Below are 8,871 nucleotides of genomic sequence, written 5' to 3'. Positions count from 1 at the left end.
CTGCGCCGCGCCTTCCTGAGCGCGCGCCGCCGCCGCCACTCCCCACCACCGCCGCCGCCGCGCCGCGCCTCCCCGCGCGCGCCGCCCCCTTCCTCTTCCCGTCGCTTCTGACGCCTTCTATGGACTCTTCGGGCTACTTCACCATCTGCGGTGGAACCGCTCTACCGACCACGTTGATGTAGTCACGTCCTCCCGCACCCGCCGGGTGTTACCCGTTGTCGCCACCAGCGCCTTCCCCGCAGCACCTGCACGGGGGAGGGGGCTGACGCAACCGGCGTGGCGGCGGTCGCCGCCGCCTGCAGCAGCAGTGGGCCCAGGACGCCGGAGGGGGGGGGCGCACTATCAGCAGGCTTTCACCGCTGGCCACCAGGCGTTCCTCGGCGCGCCCTTCCAGCCGACTAGCGCCGGCTACGGCGCCCTCCTTGCGTCGCGGCCTCTCGGTGGTTATGGCCCGCCCGTCCCGATGCCGTCCTATGGGGGCCTTCCATCGCCGCTGGTTCCTGTGCCATGGGACCCCACCCTCCTCGCTGCCCAGCACTCCGCGCCGTCGCCGAGTAGCTCTGTCGTTGGAGGCGACTGGTACATGGACTCAGGTGCTACTGCGCACATGGCAGCTCATCCCAGTAACCTAACCTCATCCACTCCCGTTCACACACCCACTCGTATTACTGTCGGCAACAGCTCCTCCTTACCTATTACTCATATCGGTAGCACTAACTTTTCCTCCACTTCCACACCCATCACTATGTCTAATGTCCTTGTTTCACCTGATTTAGTCACGAACCTAGTTTCCGTTCGTCGTCTTACTCGTGAGAACCCACTTACTGTTGAATTTGATGGTGTTGGCTTTTCTGTGACAGACGCCCGTACCCGGATGGTCCTTCACCGATGTGACAGTCTCGATGAGCTCTACCCCGTGCACGCCGGCGCCTCCACCTCCACACCCGTCGCCCTTGCCGCCGGCGTTGATCTTTGGCACGCTCGCTTGGGTCACCACAACCACACGGTCTTACCTCAACTTCTTAGGAGTTTCTCTTTCTCATGTGATAAACTCGACGAGCACTTCTTAGGAACATTTCTTGAATTTCTGAACAAAAAATAAAAATATTTACATTTTTAAAACTTCCAGAACATTTTTTCAATTTGTGAACAAAATTAAAAAACATGAACTAATATTGAATTTGTGAACAAATTTGGAAATTTGGAAAGCTGGAACATTTTTTTCAATTCCCAAACATTTTTTGAATCTTGAGAACAAATTTTGAAACGGTTAACAATTTTTAAAATTCCTGAACAAATTTGGAAGCGTGAACAAATTTTTAAAGCACGAGAATTTTTTGAATCTTGAGAACATATTTTGAAACGGAGAGAAATTTTGAAAGATTCCGAACAAATTTGGAAGTGCGTACAAGTTTTTAAAGCACGAACATTTTTTGAATCTTGAGAACATATTTTGAAACGGACAGAAATTTTGAAAAATCCCAAACAAATTTGAAAGCGCGAACATTTTTTGAATATGTCAACAAAAAATTGAAATCCATTACATTTTCTGAATTTCAGAAGTTTTGTACTTTTTTGTGTAACGAGAACAATTTTTTGAATTTTGAGAACATTTTTTGGAAACACGAACAAAATTTAATTTTTTTGATTTTTTAAAGGAAGAGAAGAAAAGAAAAAGAAATAAAAAAGGAAATCATAAACATTTTGTAAAACTGCGAACATATTCTGAAAAAGAAAAATAAACTTGGAAAAGAAAGTGAAACAAAAAACAAAAAACCAAAAAATGAAAAAGAAACAGAAACGAAAAAAAGAGAAATAAAAAACAATATAAAGCCGAAAAAGAACCAGAAAAAAAGACACAGGAAAAAACCCGGTTCAGGGAACCTTCTAGAAGGTTAACCGGTTTGGACGCATTATATGTGGGCCGGCCCATTTCTGTCGCTCGCTGCGCTGCCCCTGTGGACAGTTCGCCGCAGGGAGCGGCGAATAGGATTTTCCCCTAAGCGCCGGTTTCGCGGTCTGGCGCTCGAAGCGCACGTTACTGGGCCGGCCCAGGTGAACTTCGACCGAAAACCACGACGTGAGAAAATGCGGAAGCTGGGTTTCGATCTCACGATCACACTTCTTTCTGTCCGACACGAGAACTACTAGACCAAATACGTTCTTATGTTCTGTAGCTAGGAAAAACTTCTACTTAACCGTTACTGAAAGTTTAATCGATTTTGAAAAAATGTTCACCGGTTTTGAAAAAAGTTCACCGATTTTGAAAAAAAGTTCATCGACTTGGAAAAAAGATTCATGGAATTTGGGAAAAAATGTTCATTGAATTTGGAAAAAGTTCATCGAATATGAAAAAAATCCTCGGATTTGAAAATCGTTCATTAATTTTAAAAAATTATTCATTGAATTTTAAAAAAAGTTCATTGAATTTGAAAAAAAGATCACCAAATTTGAAAATAAGTTCAGCAATTTTGATAAAGTTCATTGAATTTGAAAAATGTTCATCGAAATTGAAAAAAAGTTCACAAATTTGATAAAAAGTCCATCGAATTTGAAAAAAGTTCATCAAATTTGAAAAATAAGTTCATCAATTTTTGTTAACAATTCATTGAATTTTAAAAAAGTTCATTGAATTTGAAAATAAGTTCATCGATTTTGAAAAAAGTTCATCAAATTTGAAAAATAAGTTCATTGATTTTGATAACAGATCATTGAGTTTGAAAAACGTTCATTGAATTTGAAAATAAGTTCATCGATTTTGATAAAAGTTTATTAAATTTGAAAAAAGTTCATCAAAATTGAAAAAAGTTCACGAATTTGATAAAAAGTTTTCACATTTAAGGAAAGAAGAAAAGAAACATGAAAAGGAACAGAAGAAAAAAACGCCCAGAAATTGACCAGCGAACGACCTAGATAAAGATTAAAAAAGAAAAGAAAGAAGTTTGTGGACATAGACGCGTTCTTATCCTGGTAGTGAGTGTGCTCCACATTCAATCGAGCGATCCAGTGTTCGATCCCTCGCTAGCTCATGTTAATTTTTGCTCTAGTTTCAATAGGAAAAAAAAAATGAGAAACAGGCCGGCCCAAGACGGCGCGGGGGTGCTGCGGGGGTGTGCGCCCTTCGTTCGTGCGTCATAGGAGCGCTCCTCGAATCGTTTTTTCCAAGTCTTCTTTCTTCTTCCCTCCAACTCTGCAACCGCTCCTTTTCTCCCATCTCCACCGTCACATGCAGTGCGTCGGCAATGATACACCCTTGCTTGCAGGGCGAGCCATGGCGGGGGCGGAGAAGACGACGGGGCGGAGAAGTCACAACGGGGAGAGTTGCAGGAGGAAGTGCGCGACACTGGTGACCGTCGGTGGCGCGCGACCAGCCATGGCGAACGACCAACCATGGCACGTGACAATGGAGGCAATGCTGGAACCATTCATTCACGTTAATTTTTGCTCTAGTTTAAATAGGAAAAAAAGAGAAACAGGCCGGCCCAAGACGGCGCGGGGGTGCTGCGGGGGTGTGCACCCGTTTGCGTGGATGCCTGTATCGGGCGCAACGGGCGCCGTTTAGGAAATGTGTTACTATCGCCTTCGTTCGTGCGTCATAGGAGCGCTCCTCGAATCGTTTTTTCCAAGTCTTCTTTCTTCTTCCCTCCAACTCTGCAACCGCTCCTTTTCTCCCATCTCCACCGTCACATGCAGTGCGTCGGCAATGATGCGCCCTTGCTTGCAGGGCGAGCCACGACGGGGGCAGAGAAGACGACGGGGCGGAGAAGTCACAACGGGGAGAGTTGCAGGAGGAAGTGCGCGACACTGGTGACTGTCGGTGGCGCGCGACCAGCCATGGCGAACGACCAACCATGGCACGTGACAATGGAGGCAATGCTAGAACCATTTATTTTGAAAGCTTCCACCGTTTGATTCGAAAGCTTCAACCGAAGTATATGAAGCTTCAACCACACGCTGTTCAAGTGAAAAAGCTATAATGGTTCACCCGAAAGTTTCAACCATAGTTTGAAAGAGTTTCAATCACATATCTTGCAACCGGCAACCACGACGGTGATGCAATCACTGGTCCGCCGTGGCCGAGCTGCAATCGACGATGACGACGGTGTATTTTTGTTACAACCATGTTTTGATTTTGCAGGAACCGGCTCATGTTTTTGCTACCACCCACCCCACGCCATAATCTGCTACCATGCTGATTTTTGCTGGAAACAATAAACCATTTTTGCTACAATCATATTTTGATTTTTAGTTTTGCCTTTGATTTTGCTGGAACCGTAGGCAATTTTTGCTACATCCATCTCCACGACATGCAAGCTATATCTTCTGTTTTTTCCTGGCGTTTTTGCTACAACCGTATTCAATTTTGCTGGAACGGAAGGTATTTTTGGCTACATCCACCCACCGCGGTGTTTGGTCGACGGCGGTGATGGCTTTTTTTGTTTGCTGCAACCGTTGCTATCACCGGAGATGCCATTTTGCTGGGAACTGTGGCTGCCCCGAGAGTGAGAATGGAGCGGAGGCGTGCTTCGAGGCCAGCGGAGAGCTCATCCATGGCGAGGAGGGGCAGGGTCAGCGGGGGTTCCATGGTCGTGCACTGGCAATTCTTTACGTTTGGAGTGCGGCGACGGGAGGTGGGAGACGCGGGAGGGACGAAGAAGAACAAGAGCCCGCTCAGATCTGACGGCCGAGGTTCGCTAGATTGGATGACCTGGATGCGATCGGCCCAATCGTTGCGCCGGTCCGCCGGGCAGATCTCTGCCCTTTCTATTTCACACGGAGGTTGCTGGAAATCGACCTACCGCGTACCCTCCAGCATGCCTTGTCCTCCATATGGACCGACCGTTATGGTTTTTCCTCCCATCGGTTTTGGGAAGGATCTAGAACTTTCCTTGAACCGGTTTATTCTTTTTTCCTTTATTTTTTTCTTCTATTTTTTCATCTTTCCTTTTTTCCTTCCATTTCTTTTATTTTTTATTTTTTTAGCCTATGAACCTTTTTATAAAACTTGTGAATTCATGAAGTTTTTTTGAAAGCATGGACATTTTTCACATTCTTGAACATTTTTTGAGTCTGTGAACATGTTTTGAAGTTTGAAGTATTTTTATTTCATGTTTTGTCTTAAAATGTCTGGAGTAGCCGGCTATTTAGAGTTTTTTTGGGTGGGCGAGGGGACTCAGCTCAAGCCTCACGCTTTAACAGGTGAATAAAACGACTAAATGGGCCGACTCTCTACGAGCACTAGTAAGCTTGCACGTGCAACGCACGTCTCAGCTAATGCATTTTTCATAGAAACATCTACTCTCAATGAAATACATCTTGCCAGCATGTCTCATGCATACTACCACATGCCTATAGTTCGCCATGCTAGTGTAAGAAAATAACAACAAAAAACAAAACATTCATCAGATGACATGGTACAATTCTTTCTAAGTTAGCATGGGAGGTCCGAGATCACATTTTCAAGCACTTACAACTATTGAGAGTTAGGTTTAAAGTTGTTGAATGTGATTTTTTATTATTATTTATCTCTATAAATAGAGATCATTGTTGGTATTTCAAAAACTCTGAGCATTTTGTTGATCACAAACTACAGAAATAGATAATTATATGTCTGAACCTCATGTATTTTGGGGACAATATAGCAAATTGCAAGTTATACCTTTCTCCCCACAAGAATTTACAATGACATGCTTTACCAGGCAATATCAATGTTGAGTTTCGCAACGTCAGATGTGAAGAATGCACTCCAACATTTTCAAGGCAATAATATTTCCAACCAAACGACATTCACGCTGGTTGACTTCTTTTACCCTGGAGATGAATTCAACCAGATCATTTATTGTAGACCATCTGTCACTTTGTTTTGCATGCAATTCCAGTATGTACAAGGTAAACACCATTCAGCATGATGAGCAAGTAACATACAAGTTGGGAGTTGTACATTTCATACTGAAAATGATCGTTTATCTTTATCCATTTAGTAATAGGAAGACAAGATTATGGTGGACTTTTTCTCTCTTTCGCTTTCATGTGGATTGCAGGAGTGATACAATAGTTTCTTTTGTTTTAAGCACTAAAAGGTTACTTGAGCACACAAGCGATAATATTGAAATCCTAAAGCTCACCGCATATATCTACAACCGAGCATGTGCAATGATTTTGGAGTACATCCAAGCACTCTCCGAGTTTAAATCTTGACTGGATCTATTACTTCACAAACTTGCCTAAACCATAAGATTTATCCTTTGGTCATACAATAAAATATGAATTTAACTTAAGATGCTTATATTGGGTACTGGATCAGGATCAAACACAACATATGTGAGCTCTCAAAAATACGCTTTTCGATATCATATAAACCGCCACAATACTTGTTTGCCATATCACATGCACTAAAAATGTAAAGTATATTATAGAAAAATGTAAAGAGGCAAATAAGACACATGTGATAACAACAAAATTACCAATGAAAATACAATAGAATAGTCGTATAAAATTGAGGACTCAGATACACAACAAATTACGATTGTACAATGTTTTATCCTCCAAACCCGCTCATCCATGCATTAAGGGCAAGGACCCAATCCTTCTCTACTACCATGGATACAAAAAAATTTACACAATGTAGAGTCAGCGATACTCCGCACTCTCATCCAGGCATACAATCTGCAAGCTTTCAATTTATCCTTCCCTGCCGCCATACATGTCACGGCGTTCCCATAACTACCAGTTAGCATGTCCATTCATTATATCACAAAGATATTTAGCATACAAACCAGTTGATGTTGTCAAGTTGGCATGGACTATTTTTTCACACAAGGATAATAAAATGCAAGATGCATATTTGTATGCCTTACATCAGTTCCTTATCATATCCCATAAATTAACTTTGTAACAATATGCTAACACATTTTTTTCGGGATCAAATAGAACAGACGGCACAATATCAAGACCCTTTATTTCAATTTCCAACAGCATGCCAACCCTAGCACATACAGAACATTTTGAAGATAATATGTCACATGAAATTGACAATTCTTCAAGGAGATGCAGTCGCAACCCTTGGATGTAAACACTTATCTTAATCTGCAAGAAGAAACTGTTAAACAAATGTAGAAAGCATCAAATGGATGAACACAAAGCAAACAACAAACATGGAATCACAGTGCTCTCTAATGCGGGTGGTGTAGGCCAGGGTTTTTGATAGGATTATCTCCAACCAACTGATTATAAATTTATCAAATAGGAAAGAATTGTCATGCATTTTGATATATCAGGGCATAAACTGTTTCCTATAATTAGCTAATCAAACAACGAACTTAACACAAGCTTCAGAAGAAGAAGAAAAATGCATCGTAGAGCTGCCCCATGAACTCCCCAGTCTGGTGGTGTCATGCAATGAATGACACCTTGGATCTGACCATTGGCCACTTACACTCAAGCTTTGCAGACATATACACATTGGACAAGGGATCAAAATCACTTGAAAAATATTGAAACCTGAAAGTAACTAAAATCACAACAGGGCACATGGGTTCTACCAATTTGATTGCATAGTATGTCTGGACAACAATATGTATAGTTTCGTTCCATTTCAAAACAATGTTTTACATAGCGGGCTATGGAAAATAGCGGCAAGACTCCAAATCAGCTATAGCGGAGCTATAGCGGGCTATTTGTGAAGGCGACCATTTAGCGGCACCTTGCTGAAAAGGCTATATCGGAGCTAGAGCCGGCTATTTAAAACTATGTTTCAAATACAGAGCCCGACATATATTTTCTTGATTCTTCTCATATATTTTCCTGCCCATTGCATTTCCATTCTACGTAATTATTGATTTATCATATCCACTTAAATAACCATTACAAAAACTGAAATCAACAATATATATTCACCAAAAAACAGAAAATAGGGATGGAAGTTCATATCACGATGGACTCGCACTTGAACTCTTACCACTGGGATATCAACTGCAATCCTGATTCACCAAGAAATAGGAAATATATGGCTGCAATATATCAATGGGCTTGAATACTGTGCAACATATCAATATCAGCTATACAATACACAACCAATTTAACCAAAATTCTGAAATATGAGTGCTCCTAATATTAGCAATATAGTATCAACTATTAATCCAAACCCACTTCTGGTCCAATACAAATAGATGAGCTATCTGGTTGAAATGTTGCTGCAGGTATTTATTTGTATTAGCACCGGTTAAATAACTGTTCAAAATGATTAAATATACCTGGTTAAATATGCAGCTCGACGCATCTGTCCGCGACCGGATCAAACTTCGATGACCACATCTGCATCCATTTCACAAGGCAAACACAATGAAATCATATCCATATGGTACTTGATTAGGCATATTCACGACACAGTCGGGCATAATGATTTCTGTTCATTATTCTTGCTGCCAGCTAGATCAAATGGGTTGGGAATTCCAGATCTTAGGATTTTAGCTAAGTAATCGTCATCATTATTTTGTGAGCCTAGCCTAGCCTAACCTAGCTTGAGCTTCTGGTTTTGCAATGCAGTATATAAAAAATCCAAGATGAGAGATCCCAGTATCCAGAGCCATTATTTACTAAAGTGAAGGTATGACTGAATGATTCAGTTTCAGAGGAATTATTTCTAGAGCCCCAAGATAGTTACCACAACAGGTTCTATTCTAGGCTAGGGAACTATGAATGATCCAGTAATTTATTGTATTCTTGTTAGTCTCTTAGTATTGTCTGGTCCTCGATAAAAACAAAGTTCCCTTCAAAATCCATCCAAAACAGAATTTACCAACACCCAGATTTCTATGGATGCAAGTGCGGAAACCTTACAGCCTTGTGCGTCGCGAACTCTTGAATAATTTG

The sequence above is a fragment of the Triticum dicoccoides genome, chromosome 1A (genome assembly GCF_002162155.2).
Source record: "Triticum dicoccoides isolate Atlit2015 ecotype Zavitan chromosome 1A, WEW_v2.0, whole genome shotgun sequence".
Classification (NCBI taxonomy): Eukaryota; Viridiplantae; Streptophyta; class Magnoliopsida; order Poales; family Poaceae; genus Triticum; species Triticum dicoccoides.
Note: the sequence above shows the minus strand (reverse complement) of the source record.